This window comes from Heloderma suspectum, chromosome 4, assembly GCF_057233095.1.
Source record: "Heloderma suspectum isolate Gila_16-S chromosome 4, 16-S_ref, whole genome shotgun sequence".
In the NCBI taxonomy this organism is placed as follows: domain Eukaryota; kingdom Metazoa; phylum Chordata; class Lepidosauria; order Squamata; family Helodermatidae; genus Heloderma; species Heloderma suspectum.
The window spans coordinates 157,998,992-158,014,775 of NC_139461.1; the positions used below are offsets into that span (position 1 = coordinate 157,998,992).

General features: G+C 43.7%; 1 protein-coding gene across 4 annotated transcripts in view; it reads left to right on the top strand.

Moving 5' to 3' along the window:
• Positions 1-15,784, top strand: part of LOC146347561 (protocadherin beta-16-like) — a 106,873-nt gene that overhangs the window by 70,670 nt on the left and 20,419 nt on the right. The window lies entirely within an intron of this gene.

Genomic DNA, 15,784 nt, shown 5'->3' on the forward strand with positions numbered 1-15,784 from the left:
ACCATAGTCATTGTTGGCTTTACTGCTCACCATAACTAACTACAGTGATGTTCCTGTTGCCCTCCCCTAGGCATCGGGATTATGGCTCCAGTGTCTCTGAGGTGCCTGCAAGCTCCTCTCCGACTTTTAAAATGCTTTACTTTCTTTTAGAGAAATGCAGCAGTGTCTCTTCCAATCCCAGAAACTGTTCAGATATTCATAAAGAATGTGGAGGATGTGGCACAATTGTTTCTATTTCATCAGTGCCTAAGTTATCTCAGTGCCTTACATGATACCTTAAAACATGTCTAATTCTGGTAAAGCAAAGAAGAAGCTTATTATTATTATAATAAGCTTCTTGTCCAGCTGTTTGGTTGACAGGTGGATAAAATAATTTGGAACAGGTGGCCAAAAATTAGTAAAATAAAATAAATTAGGCACCAAAATATAAATGAAGTTTCTAGCTTATGCGTAATTCCTAAGCCCATGATCTCAACATCACTGAAATCTATTTTTCATGTACACCTAGTTACCGCAGTTATACTCCAATTAATTAATGAGATTCCTTTCCATAGAATTCAAGGCAACAACAAAAAAACAAATAAAGCATCATCCATTAAAAAACCTCAAAATACATGAAAGTTACATAAAACTAAGATTCAAAGGATAAAAAGTGAAGAAGAGCTAAAAATCCTTTATACATTAAAAAGAAGTGTTCACCATCCAACAGAGAGTATATGAGGGACTGCCTCAGGGATGCTTTTCCACAGGCACATGTCGCAAGGTTCCACTCCACACACTGACAGTTTTTGCCTCACAAATAGAAGGTACACAGACTACGGCCTTATGCCTGTTTTGAGAGAATGTGGAGTTCCATGTAGTGGCAGGCACCTGCCCAGGTCTTTGCTTGCCTTTGAGATAATACCACCAAGCACTTTGAATTAGGACTGAAAGCTAATGGACTCTGCAGCTGCACTACAATTGCAGTGGTACACTGAGCTGCTTCTCACAATCACCAGAGCCCACCATGCCTTATCTAAGCAATGGCAGGTTGCGTTGTGTGGCCATTTTGAATTTTCAGCCCTCGATGAGGGGGTTGCTATGGTTTGTTGTATCATCCAAGCACACCCAGATGGGAGCGAAGTCAGGACTTTCAGCTGTAATTCAAGGGGTGTGACAAAAGTGGGGCACTAACCATTCAGGAAGGACAGCCAGTGGCATACACACACACCCGTCGTTGGTGCCTCATAAGTAATGGAACAAACCAACATCATTTCAAACTTAAGGATCGCCTTTAATACCTGGATGAAAATCCTTTGCAGGCAATGACTGCCTGAAGTCTGGAACCCATTTGCTGTTGTTCAGTCGTTCAGTCGTGTCCGACTCTTCATGACCCCATGGACCATAGCACACCAGGCCTTCCTGTCCTGCGCTCTCTCCCGGAGCATGCTCAAGTTCTTATTCATTGCATCGGTGATGCTATCTAGCCATCTCATCCTCTGCAGTCCCCTTCTCCTTTTGCTTTCAGTCTTTCCCAGCATCAGGGTCTTTTCCAGAGAGTTTTCGCATTAGGTGGCCAAAATATTTGAGCTTCAGCTTCAATATCTGTCCTTCCAATGAGCACTCAGGGTTGATTTCCTTTAGGATTGACTGATTGGACCTCCTCGCAGTCCAGGGGACTCGTAAGAGTCTTCTCCACCACCACAGTTCGAAAGCATCAATTCTTCGGCACTCAGCCTTCCTTATAGTCCAGCTCTCACAGCCATACATTACTACTGGGAAAACCATAGCTTTGATTAGATGGACCTTTGTCAGCAAGGTGATGTCTCTGCTTCTTACTATGCTGTCTAGGTTTGCCATAGCTTTCCTCCCAAGGAGCAAGCGTCTTTTAATTTCATGGCTACAGTCACCATCTGCAGTGATCTTGGAGCCCAAGAAAGTAAAATCTGATACTGCTTCCATTTCTTCCCCTTCTATATGCCAGGAAGTGATAGGGCCAGATGCCATGATCTTAGTTTTCTTAATGTTGAGTTTCAAACCAGCTTTTGCACTCTCCTCTTTCACCCTCAACAAGAGGCTCTTGAGATCCTCTTCGCTTTCTGCCATTAGGGTGGTATCGTCTGCATATCGGAGGTTGTTGATAATTCTCCCAGCAATCTTAATTCCGACCTCTGATTCATCCAACCCAGCATTTCTCATGATGTACTCTGCATATAAGTTAAATAAGCAGGGTGACAATATGCAGCCTTGTCGTACTCCTTTCCCAATTTGGAACCACTCAGTTGTTCCTTGTCTGGTTCTTACTGTTGCTTCTTGGCCCTCGTACAGGTTTCTCAGGAGACAGGTAAGGTGGTCTGGTACTCCCATCACTTTAAGAATTTGCCACAGTTTGTTGTGATCCACACAATCAAAGGCTTTAGCGTAGTCAATGAAGCAGAAATAGACATTTTTCTGGAATTCTCTTGCTTTCTCCATGATCCAGCGAATGTTGGCGATTTGATCTCTAGTTCCTCTGCCTCTTCGAAACCCAGCTTGTACTTCCGGTAGTTCTCGGTTCGCATACTGCTGAAGCCTAGCTTGTAGGATTTTGAGCATCACCTTGCTGGCATGTGAAATGAGCGCAATTGTGCGGTAGTTTGAACACTCTTTGGCATTGCCCTTCTTTGGAATTGGAATGTAAACTGACCTTTTCCAGTCTTGCGGCCATTGTTGAGTGTTCCAAATTTGTTGGCATATTGAATGCAGCACTTTAACAGCATCATCTTTTAGAATTTTAAATAGCTCAGCTGGAATACTGTCATCTCCGCTAGCTTTGTTGTTACTAATGCTTCCTAAGGCCCACTTGACTTCACTCTCGAGGATGTCCGGCTCAAGTTCAGTGACCACACTATCATGGCTATCAGGGACATTCAGATCTTTCCTGTATAGTTCTTCTGTGTATTCTTTCCACCTCTTCTTAATCTCATCTGCTTCTGTTAGGTCCCTGCCTTCTTTGTCCTTTATCATGCCCGTCTTTGCACAAAACGTTCCCTTGAGATCTCCAATTTTCTTGAAGAGATCTCTAGTCTTTCCCATTCTGTTGTTTTCCTCCATTTCTTTGCATTGTTCATTTAAGAAGACCTTCTTGTCTCTCCTTGCTATTCTCTGGAACTCTGCATTCAGTTGGATATATCTTCCCCTTTCTCCCTTGCTTTTCGCTTCCCTTCTTTCATCAGCTACTTGTAAAGCCTCATCAGACAGCCACATGGCTTTCTTGCATTTCTTTTTCTTTGGGATGGATTGAGTTGCTGCCTCCTGAACAATGTTACGGACCTCCGTCCATAGTTCCTCAGGCACTCTGTCTATCAGGTCTAATCCCTGAAATCTATTCCTCACCTCCACTGTATATTCATAAGGGATATGATTGAGGTCATACCTGAATGGTTTAGTGGTTTTCCCTACGTTCTTCAATTTCAGCCGAAATTTTGCAAGAAGCAGCTCATGATCTGAGCCACAGTCAGCTCCAGGTCTTGTTTTTACTGACTGTATGGAGCTTCTCCATCTTTGGCTGCAAAGGACATAATCAATCTGATTTCGATATTGACCATCTGGTGATGTCCATGTGTAGAGTCGTCTTGTGCTGTTGGAACCCATGGACATGACCAAATGCTGAGTTTCCTCCCTCGAGATGCTTTGCCAGGCCTTTACTGCAGCTGCCTTCAGCTGCTGCTTGTTTTTGGGTCTTTCTGCCTTCAGTCCTGTCTTCAGTAAGTGAGAAGCATGCTCTATTGGGTTGAGATCAGGTGACTGACTTGGCCATTGAAGAACATCCCACTTCTTTGCCTGGAGAAACTCTTGGGTAGCTTTTGCTGTATGCTTTGGGTCATGATCCATCTGCAATATGAAGTGGCGTCCTATCAGTTTGGCAGCATTTGGCAGCTGAATCTGAGCAGAAAGTGTAGCCCTATACACTTCAGAATTCATCCTGCTAGTTTTATCAGCAGTCAGGTCATCAATAAACACCAGTGACCTGGTTCCATTGGCAGCCACACATGCTCATGCCATAACACTGCCTCCACCATGTTTGACAGATGATGTGGTATGCTTTGGATCATGAGCTGTTCCTTTCCTTCTCCATCCTTTTCTCTTCCCATCATTTTGGGACATGTTAATCTTGCTTTCATCAGTCCAAAGGATCTTATTCCAGAACTGGGCAGGCTTTTTTAGGTGTTTGCTGGCAAAGGCTAATCTGGCCTGTCTGTTCTTGAGCGTTACCAGTGGTTTGCACCTTGTTGTGAAGCCTCTGTATTTACATTCATACAGCCGTCTCTTGACTGTAGATGTTGACAATGACATGCCTACCTCCTCAAGAGCATTCTTGACCTGGCTAGATGTTGTGAAAGGGTTCCTCTTCACCATCAGCAGAATTCTGTGGTCATCCACTTTAGTTGTCTTTCTGTGGTCTTCCAGGCCTTTCGCTGTTGCTGAGCTTGCCAGTTAATTCCTTCTTTTTCAGGATGTTCCAAACTGTTGTGCTGGCCACTCCCACTGTTTTTGCTCTCTCTGATGGGTTTATTTTGTTTCCTCAGCCTAATGATGGCCTCCTTCACTCACATGGACACCTCTTTGGACCTCATGTTGAGAGTTCCAGTGAACAGCTACCAAATGCAAATGTAACATTCAGAACCACCTCCAGGCCTTTCATCTGCTTGATTGGTCATGGGGTACCCAGGAAACAGGCCACACCTGGCAATGCAGCTGCTTGTCAGCCATTCGTTCCATTACTTATGAGCCACCAATGATGGGTGTGTGTGTATGCCACTGGCTGTCCTTCCTGAATAGTTAGTGCCCCACTTTTGTCAAGCCCCTTGCATTACAGCTGAAAGTCCTGACTTCGCTCCCATCTGGGTGTGTTTCCTTTCAACTTCAGTGTGGTGGTGTACAGAGGCCAACTGCCAAAACAGTTATCTTGTTCCAATATTTCTGGCCCTGACTGTATCAGTTGCTGATGGTGGGGAGCCACAATTTGGTTAGCAGCAGTGAGATCACTTTCACAAGCCACTATCTAGTGGTGAGATAACCCATGTCATCATAGTGATCCCCCCACATCTTGGTGGAAACAGTGATGGGATACCCTAGAGAAGGGGTGTTTCTTGACAATAGTCAAGTAGTTGTCGACCTTTTTAATAGCTAGCCACTACCACCAGCTTCTTATTTTGGAATGGAAGTCCAACCTGAATTCAAATCAAATCACTCTTTATTACAGTCCAATGACCAAAATAACTCCATAATCAACATAAAATACATTGACAAAAGACAAGAAATAGGGCAATATGTATATGAAGCCAAAACATTATAAAAGTTCTAAACATTTCAGAGGAGTTCTAAACGTTGGATAGATTGGGTAAATGCTTGATGGATTTTACTTGCTCCTGCGAAAAATTTGGCAGCAATAAGAGTAGTGGCTGCCTTTTTGTCAGAAAATAATAAAAAGTCATAAAATGCATCCGAGTGTCCTGGCAATTCAGATAAAATGGGATTGATAAAAGTTTTACGAATATCACGATAAAAGAGACAGTACAGGAGAACATAGGTCACTGTTTTGATCTCTCCTGAGTCACAGGTAATATCTGTGTAAAAGCTCTACGATACTTCTGGACTGAGAGTGAATAGAGATAATTCGCTGGTTTGTGACGTTGAAGTGCAGTGTCAATTAAAATGGAATTTGAGGTTAAGTTCATGTCGACTTGATATCCGATATCTGCTAGGCGTTGTCTGACCATTGCTCTGGCGTTCTCATATCCCAGAGTGATCAAGTAACTAGGGGAGAGTCCATAAAACAAGAACTTTTGAAATAAAACTTTAGTCCAGGAAGATTGAAACACATCTTGAAGGATTAATGGAGCTAGGCCTGCTGGAAAGAAAATTAACTTTAGCCAGAAGTTAAAAATGGAAAGCCAGGCCCTGGTTTGAACCTTCTGGAGACCAACTTCAAGTCTCAGAGCAGCTCTGGAGACACAGTGGGGCACCTGGAGGACAGCTCTCAGGAAGTTTGATTATACTGCTTCCATGGGGGTAAAACTGGGGTAGGGGCCAAGCTGTGCTCCTTGCAGGAGTTGGGCTAATGATTTGGCCGCAAACAGCTTTACTGCTGCCGGTACATAATGTCCTCCTCTTGTATGGATGAAATTTAAGATAGCAGAGGCACTTCTTTGAGCTGCCTGACTGACATATTCTGCGTGTGCCTTCTGACTGCCAAAACAATGCCCACATATTTAAAAATTTTGCCTGTTCAATCTTATGGCTATTAACGATCCAGCTGTATGTCCTTGGTCTTTTGGCGAAGACCATGACCTTTGTCTCCTGATAATTTATTTGCAGATGTTCATCATGACAGTATTGAGCCAGGGCCCATAGGGCTCTCTTCAAGCCTATGGGTGACTGAGACAGAATTACCTCATCATCAGCATAAAGTGGCACCAATAGGTGTCTATCAGCTAGCTTGGGAGGGTGGATGTCAACGCGGTCAAGAGCTTTAACTAATGAGTTAAGTAAAAGTTGAACAGCAAAGGAGCACCTTGCTTTACACCTTTTGATGTTGAAACAGGACTAGACAGCAAATCCGCAGGGTTGCATCTAATTTTTAAGGTGTTTTCATGTAATTTATACATAAGAAGTAGGCGGCGATCCACTGAGGTAGCCTCAAGTTTGCACCAAAGATCGTCTCTAGAGATGGAATCAAAGGCAGATCTACAAAAGCTGTGAACAGGAATGTTTTAGATTTACTGGTGTATTTCTTGGGCCATAGTGGATCGACCTGATCTAAAGCTAGCCTGTTCATCTGCCAGAATGTTTTCATGTTCCATCCAAGTTTGAAATTTCCAGTAGAGATGCCTGGCATATAGTTTGCTAATAATGGTAAGCAAGCTAATTGAGTGGTAATTGGCTGGGTCATCTTTCCTTCCCTTTTTAAAGATGGGGATGATGATGACCAAGCCCCAGTCTGGAGGAATATGGGCAGTTTGATCTATATATGTGAAAACAGTAGCTAGAATAGGAGCCCATCAATTGATGTTATTCTTAATTAGTTCTGGAGGTATATAGTCGCAGCCAGGGGCCTTGCCAGGTTTTAGTTGCTTTACCAGGTCAATGATCTTGGAAACTGAGACAGGAGGCCATTCAATGAGGGGTCCTAAGATATGCTCCATCTGAAAATTGGGTGCCCCTCTACTGCATATAGTGCATGGAAATGAGTCTCCCATGTCTCAGAAGGAATATGACAGTCCAGATGTGTTGGGCCACAGGTAGGAAGCATTATAGTCAGACGCCAGAAGGAGGCCATATCGTTGGACCTCACAGCATGAATAAGCTGTTCCTGCCCCACTTTTTGAGCATGCTTCTTTTTGGCCTTAAGCAGGGTTGTATAACATTTTTTGCATAGTATTAGGTCAGCCAATGAAACTACTGAAGGATTTTCCTTGTGAGCCCTAAATTTAGCAATCAGGCCTTTCTTGGCACAAATACTGTCCTGGTCAAACCAGTTCTTGGATCTGAACTGGGTAGTCTGATGCTTCCCTGAGTTTTTAACTGTTAAATGAGTCCTCAGTTCATTGATCAGAGTCTCATAAACATCTAGAATTCCAGTATTTGCACCTGTTGTAAGAATGGAAGAACAAATCTTGTGGAAATAATCAGCATTTAGCAGCTTTGTAATAGACCTGTCCACCTTCTCAGTCTATCTGATCTTGGTGGTTCTGATATCAGCCTCCATGTTAGGCTGGAAGGCAGCAACTACATACATATGGCACTCAAGGGGCTTTAGGGCCAGAGTCAAGGGAAGATGATCACTGTCAAGTCGATTATCTATCATCAAATGATCCACAAGTTTTAACAGATTATGTGAGGAGATCAAGTACTCAATGGTACTCATCCTGGTTGTTGTTGTTCAGTCGTGTCCGACTCTTCGTGACCCCATGGACCATAGCACGCCAGGCCTTCCTGTCCTGTGATCTCTCCCGGAGTGTGCTCAAGTCCATATTCATTGCATCAGTGATGCTATCTAGCCATCTCATCCTCTGCCATCCCCTTCTCCTTTTGCCTTCAGTCTTTCCCAGCATCAGGGTCTTTTCCAGGGAGTTTTCTCTTCGCATTAGGTGGCCAAAATATTGGAGCTTCAGCTTCAGTATCTGCCCTTCCAAGGAGCACTCAGGGTTGATTTCCTTTAGTATGGACTGGTTTGAACTCCTTGCTGCCCAGGGGAATCATAAGCGTCTTCTCCAGCACCACAGTTCGAAAGCATCAATTCTTTGGCGCTCAGCCTTCCTTATAGTCCAGCTCTCACAGCCGTACGTTACTACTGGGAAAACCATAGCTTTGATTAGACGGACCTTTGTCGGCAAGGTGATGTCTCTGTTTCTTACTATGCTGTCTAGGTTTGCCATAGCTTTCCTCCCAAGGAGCAAGTGTCTTTTAATTTCATAGTTACAGTCACCGTCTGCGGTGATCTTGGAGCCCAAGAAAGTAAAATCTGTCACTGCTTCCATTTCTTCCCCTTCTATATGCCAGGAAGTGATAGGGCCAGATGCCATGATCTTCGTTTTTTTAATGTTGAGTTTCAAACCAGCTTTTGCACTTTCCCCTTTCACCCTCAACAAGAGGCTCTTGAGATCCTCTTCGCTTTCTGCCATTAGGGTGGTATCGTCTGCATATCGGAGGTTGTTGATAATTCTCCCAGCAATCTTAATTCCGACCTGTGATTCATCCAACCCGGCGTTTCTCATGATGTACTCTGCATATAAGTTAAATAAGCAGGGCAACAATATGCAGCCTTGTCGTACTCCTTTCCCAATTTTGAACCACTTGGTTGTTCCATGTCTGGTTCTTACTGTTGCTTCTTGACCCTCGTACAGTTTTCTCAGGAGACAGGTAAGGTGGTCTGGTACCTCCATCTCTTTAAGAATTTGCCAGACTTTGTTGTGATCCACACAATCAAAGGCTTTAGCGTAATCAATGAAGCAGAAATAGACATTTTTCTGGAATTCTCTTGCTTTCTCCATGATGCAGCGAATGTTGGCGATTTGATCTCTAGTTCCTCTGCCTCTTCAAAACCCAGCTTGTACTTCCGGTAGTTCTTGGTTCGCATACTGCTGAAGCCTAGCTTGTAGGATTTTCAGCATCACCTTGCTGGCATGTGAAATGAGTGCAATTGTACGATAGTTTGAACACTCTTTGGCATTGCCCTTCTTTGGAATTGGAATGTAAACTGACCTTTTCCAGTCTTGTGGCCACTGTTGAGTGTTCCAAATGTGTTGGTATATTGAGTGCAGCACTTTAACAGCATCATTTTTTAGGATTTTAAATAGCTCAGCTGGAACACTGTCATCTCCGCTAGCTTTGTTGTTACTAATGCTTCCTAAGGCCCACTTGACTTCACTCTCGCGGATGTCCGGCTCAAGTTCAGTGACCACACTATCATGGCTATCAGGGACATTCAGATCTTTCCTGTATAGTTCTTCTGTGTATTCTTTCCACCTCTTCTTAATCTCATCTGCTTCTGTTAGGTCCCTGCCTTCTTGGTCCTTTATCATGCCCGTCTTTGCACAAAACGTTCCCTTGAGGTCTCCGATTTTCTTGAAGAGATCTCTAGTCTTTCCCATTCTGTTGTTTTCCTCCATTTCTTTGCATCGTTCATTTAAGAAGGCCTTCTTGTCTCTCCTTGCTATTCTCTGGAACTCTGCATTCAGTTGGCTATATCTTCCCCTTTCTCCCTTGCTTTTCGCTTCCCTTCTTTCCTCAGCTACTTATAAAGCCTCATCAGACAGCCACTTGGCTTTCTTGCATTTCTTTTTCTTTGGGATGGATTTCGTTGCTGCCTCCTGAACAATGTTACGGACCTCCGTCCATAGTTCCTCAGGCACTCTGTCTATCAGGTCTAATCCCTGAAATCTATTCCTCACCTCCACTGTATAAGGGATATGATTGAGGTCATACCTGAATGGTTTAGTGGTTTTCCCTACGTTCTTCAATTTCAGCCGAAATTTTGCAAGAAGCAGCTCATGATCTGAGCCACAGTCAGCTCCAGGTCTTGTTTTTACTGACTGTATAGAGCTTCTCCATCTTTGGCTGCAAAGGACATAATCAATCTGATTTCGATATTGACCGTCTGGTGATGTCCATGTGTAGAGTCGCCTCTTGTGCTGTTGGAAAAGCGTGTTTGCTATGATCAACCTGTTCTCTTGGCAAAACTCTATTAGCCTTTGTCCTGCTTCATTTTGAACACCAAGGCCATGCTTGCCAATTATCCCGGTGATTTCTTGACTTCCTACTTTAGCATTCCAATCCCCTATGATATAGGACATCTTTTTTTGGTGTTAGTTCTAGAAGGTGTTGTAGGTCTTCATAGAACCGATCAACCTCAGCTTCTTCGGCATCAGTGGTTGGGGCATAGACTTGAATTACTGAGATGTTGAATGGTTTGCCTTGGATTCATACTGGGATCATTCTATCATTTTTAAGATCGTACCCCAGTACTGCTTTTCCCACCCTTTTGTTGACTATGAGTGCTACTCCATTTCTTCTCAGGGATTCTTGCCCACAGTAGTAGATATGATGGTCACCTGAATTAAATTTGCCCATGCTTGTCCATTTGAGTTCGCTGATTCCCAAGATGTCGATGTTCAATCTTGCCATCTCATGTTTGACCACCTCCAGCTTACCTTGATTCATTGATCTGACATTCCAGGTTCCTAAACAATATTGTTCTTTACAGCATCGGATTTTCTTTTCACCACCAGACACATCCACAGCTGAGTGTCCTTTCGGCTTTGAGTGTCCTTTCGACTCATCCTGGTACCTGACCAAAATGTGTATTCTCCTGGGATGTCACCGGTAACATTTCCATTTAGGATACATAAGTCCAAACGGTATGACATTTTGGCCAGGCATAGTCCAGCATGGCTGCAAACAGTATCTTTTGAAAGGCAGGAGTTTGTGGGAAAGAAAATTGGCCTTTCAGGGGGGCAGAGATGATGATGAGCATGGAGTGCAGTGTCATCTGGTCCCAGTCTGGCATTGAAATTACCCCCGATAAGTACTTGTGTAATCGGAGCGGTTGTTATCAGATTTCCAATGTATAATTCTAAACCTTGCCATAGCATGTTGATCTGTGAATGAAGTCATTGAGGAGGAAGATATACAAGATCATCTCCTGGCTGAACATGATACTATAGAAATCACTATAGAATCCTTGGGGAGGCCTATCACTACTATGGAGTCTTCTCCCGAACACTCAGACTGACTGTCAACTTCCAACAAAACCTCTCTGTGCTTTCATGGAATATAGCAGGCTAAAGAAACAAGAGTAGTGATGATTCCTTTATAAATTACATCTCTAAATTTGACATTTTGATGTTACAAGAGACCCGGGCTCTGGATGATATAGAACTAAATGGCTCCGTTGGCCACCAGCTTCACGCTTCCCCTAGTGATAAGAAGGGACAGCCTAGGGGTGGCCTAGGCATTTTTGTTTCTACGCAGCTCCGCATCTCATTGACTAATCTCCCTTCTCTTAACCAGTTTACAATTGCAATAACAATCAAATTCAATCAGTCTAATATGTTACTTCTGAACGTATATCAACCTGAATTAAAATGCAGTAATGACCCTGGATTGAGGCTGTCTGTTATTTAGCAGTGTAAGCCCCCAGTCCATGCTACTGCTCAAACCACACTAAAGGGCACCATGGCAGTGTGTGCCCAGTGGTATTTCAAGGAATGGGAAACATGGGGCAAATTGAAAAAATCATTAAAAACAAGCCAAAGGGGGAAAATGTAGTACACTAAATAAATAAATGGACACAGTATCATGGCAGTATAACAACCATGTACAAGAATAAGCATGTTCAAGCTGGCTATTTACTTGGCTTGTGCCAAGGCCAGAGACATATGCTGCAGAATTACAGCAGGTAATCCAGAAATTCTTGTTCAGGAAGCATTTGCTTCTGACCTGTTAGTCCAACACTACAGCCTAGAACAGGGGTGGGCAGAAGGTAGATGGGGTCCTACTGGGAGATATCTGGATGATATGCAGTGGATCAGCCAGGATTTCTGATTCTTGGTTGTTTAACAGTAGTGACAACATGACTCCCCACCACCTTAAATGATATTGCTAAAATTAAGAAAGCTTGGGGGGAGGGGTACTAAGGAGTGTTTTTTTGTGTGGAAGGACAGTGACCTCTGTTCAGTTCTGGTATTTAAAACAAATGCCTGGGCTCAGAATAATGGGCTCAAGTTACAGGAAGCCAGATTCCGGCTGAACATCAGGAAAAGCTTCCTGACTGGTACAGCAATACAAAAATGGAACCAATTACTGAGGGAGGTGGTGGGCTCTCCCACACTGGAGGCATTCAAGATGAAGCTGGACAGCCATCTGTCAGGGATGCTCTGACTTGGATACCTGCATTAAGCAGGGGGTTGGACTCGATGGTCTTATAGGCCCCTTCCAACCCTACTATTCTATGATTCTATGAATTCTTTAATTCTAAGAGTTCACCTTCCTGTACCAGGCTCCAGTTGATGGACTGTGGGAATGCTGTGGACACAATATACCTCAACTTCAGCAAAGCTTTTGACAAAGTGCCCCATGATATCCTGATGAGCAAACTAGCTCAAAGTGGGCTCGATGAAACAACGATCAGGTGGATCCAAAGTTGGCTACAGAATCGGACTCAAAGAGTCCTTATCAATGGGATCTTCTCAAACTGGGGAGAGGTAACAAGTGGGGTACCGCAGGGCTCAGTCCTGGGCCCAGTGCTCTTCAACATTTTTATTAATGACTTGCAGGAGGAGGTGCAGGGAATGCTGATCAAATTTGCAGATGACACAAAACTGGGTGGGATAGCTAATATCTTGGAAGACAGAAACAAAATTTAAAGTGATCTTGATAGACTGGAGCACTGGGCAGAAAACAACAGAATGAAATTTAACAGGGATAAATGCCAGGTTCTGCACCTAGGAAAAGCAAACCAAATGCACAGTTACAAGATGAGGGATACTTGGCTCAACAATACTACAAGCGAGAAGGATCTTAGAATTGTTGTCGATCAAGCCAACAATTTGATGTGGCTGCCAAAAAGGCAAATACTATTTTGCTTCCAAATCCCGGGAAGTACTAGTTCCCCTCTACTCAGCACTGGTTAGGCTTCATTTGGAGTACTGTGTCCAGTTCTGGGCACCACACTTTAATAAGGATGCAGACAAGCTGAAGAGGGTTCAGAGGAGGGAAACAAAGATGATCAGGGGCCTGGAAACAAAGCCCTGTGAAGAGAGAATGAAAGAACTGGGCATGTTTAGCCTTGAGAAGAGAAGACTGAGGGGAGATAGGATAGCGCTCTTCAAGTACTTGAAAGGTTGTCGCAGAGAGGAAGGCCAGGATCTCTTCTTGATCATCCCAGAATGCAGGTCACGGAAGAATGGGCTCAAGTGACAGGAAGCCAGATTCCGGCTGAACATCAGGAGAAGCTTCCTGACTGGTACAGCAATACAACAATGGAACCAATTCCCTAGGGAGGTGGTGGGCTCTCCCACAATGGAGGCGTTCATGACGAGGCTGGACAGTCATCTGTCAGGGATGCTCTGACTTGGATTCCTGCATTGAGCAGGGGGTTGGACTTGATGGCCTTGTAAGCCCCTTCCAACCCTACGATTCTATGATTCTGTGATCTTGAAGTTCATAGCTTCAGAGAGCTTTGGCTATTGGGCGGTATAGAAATGAAATGAAATAAATAAGTTCTAGTAAAAAACAAAGTAGATCCCCGCAATCCTGAAGTCTGCCCACCTCTGTCCTAGATGGAAAAAACACAGCAGAGGACACAATGAGCCAGTCTCCAGAAGAGAAACAAACTCCTTCCTCCTCCTCCTCCTCCTCCTCCAACACCACCACCCCGGACAAAATGAATGTCCTTATTTTTAAAGACTTTAAAAATCTATCCAGAGGACCTGGATGATATCCATTCCTTCCAGTCACAGTGGTCCATTCATGGAGCCAGTGTATAAATCAGAATTAGAAATCTAAACTTCTAAGATGTAAGCTGATTTCTAATCTGATTTCCTGCTCAACAGTGTTAGAATTTTAACCAGGAAACCGTACAGGGACCCTCAAAGAGGTTCCCAAATGCTGGGAATAATGAATTAAGCAACTTTGGCTAGATACAGCTATCAAGAAAATGATATCAGTGCCTTTGCCCCCATGGTAAATGTTTGGTATGGTAGGGCCAATCTGCCAAGACATTGGAGAGATGTGGTTAACATCCTAATGGCTAACTTACACACAGGGAAGGTGATGCCTATGCTAATTACAGCTGAATCCACATTCACCGAGTTAGCCAGAAAAAATGGCTGGTTTTCTCAGCCTACGTAATTCATAACCATTCTATGCTGGACTGGAGGCAATGCAGGAAAATGCAGCCAAGACATCTCAATGTCACCATATGAACTTATTCAATGATTTTCACAAGACGTGTTTTGAAGTCAAGAGAGCAGTGCAGAAATTGACTCCTTGTTGTGGGACCTGGGTAAGAGTGAGGAGCTCTAAACCCCTTGCCAGGAGTTTGCATCATGGTGCCTTCCCATACCAGCATTGCTTGTCCCTGAATGGGTATAGTATTGGCCTGGGGCCATTTTGGTGGACTTTTCCCGCATGGTCCTCTTCAGCATCTTCCGTGCTGCTTGAGGATACATTACTCAGATAAGTTCTCAACAGGCTCCAAGAGTATACACTAAACAGATATTATTAGGTGACAGACTGAGCTGAGGTGGTGGAATTCTGGGTTCATATTTCTCAGTGCTCTGCAGTGTAGTAAAGCAGCACTGCCAGCTATACCTTTCTGTCTGCTATGCCAGCTCACAATAAGAAGGGAGTTTTTAATACTGAGGGGCTTTATAACACATTCAGCCCTTCCGTCTGAAGTGGCACAGTCCAGAATTCTGTTACCTCAGGCTCTGGGGAAAGTGACCTGCTTCAGTGGAACCATGTCGCTGTTCTTGCTCCCCCAAATCCTCTAAAAATCAATCCCTCCTCCATTGTGCCATGGGCAGAACAGTACAAGAACTCCAACAAAGCTGTTGAGAGCCTTAAATGTGTCCAGTCCCCTTTTAAAGCTGTCCAAGTTGATGGCCATCACTACGTCTTGTGGAAGCAAAGTCCACTGTTTAACTATGCACCGTGTGAAGAAGTACTTCCTTTTATCTGTCCTGAGTCTCCCGCCATTCAGCTTGATTGGATGACTCCGGGTTTTAGTATTATGAGAGAGGGGAAGCATTCTTCCAATCCACTTCCTACACACTCTGCATATACACCTCTACCATGTCCCCTGCCCCTTTACTCACCCTTTTTTCCACCCCACCATATACATGTTCATTGAATATATGGAGCATCCCCTACAATGTCTGAAAGAGGACAAAGAGGCATGGAAAATGTGTATATATAGACTGTATGAACACAGGATTATATACAGCGCCCCATCCATATGCATAGACTCTTGATGAATTTGCCCACAGAGACAATTAGGTAGGGCTTATATTAGCTTGGCAATGTACATAATGACTGTACATATTGTCTGTATAACAGAGGTTATACATAGGGAATATTTGAAATCAGTTCACATTGTTTGGCATCAATGAGTGATTAAACGGGAAATTTCCCCATTGACAAGATGAATGTGTACACATTCATTATGCCTCCTATGTAATATACACAATCACCTATGTTTGTGCACAGCGCATTCAACTGAAACTTCTTTATCTATATGTTTATGTACAACAAATTTTCT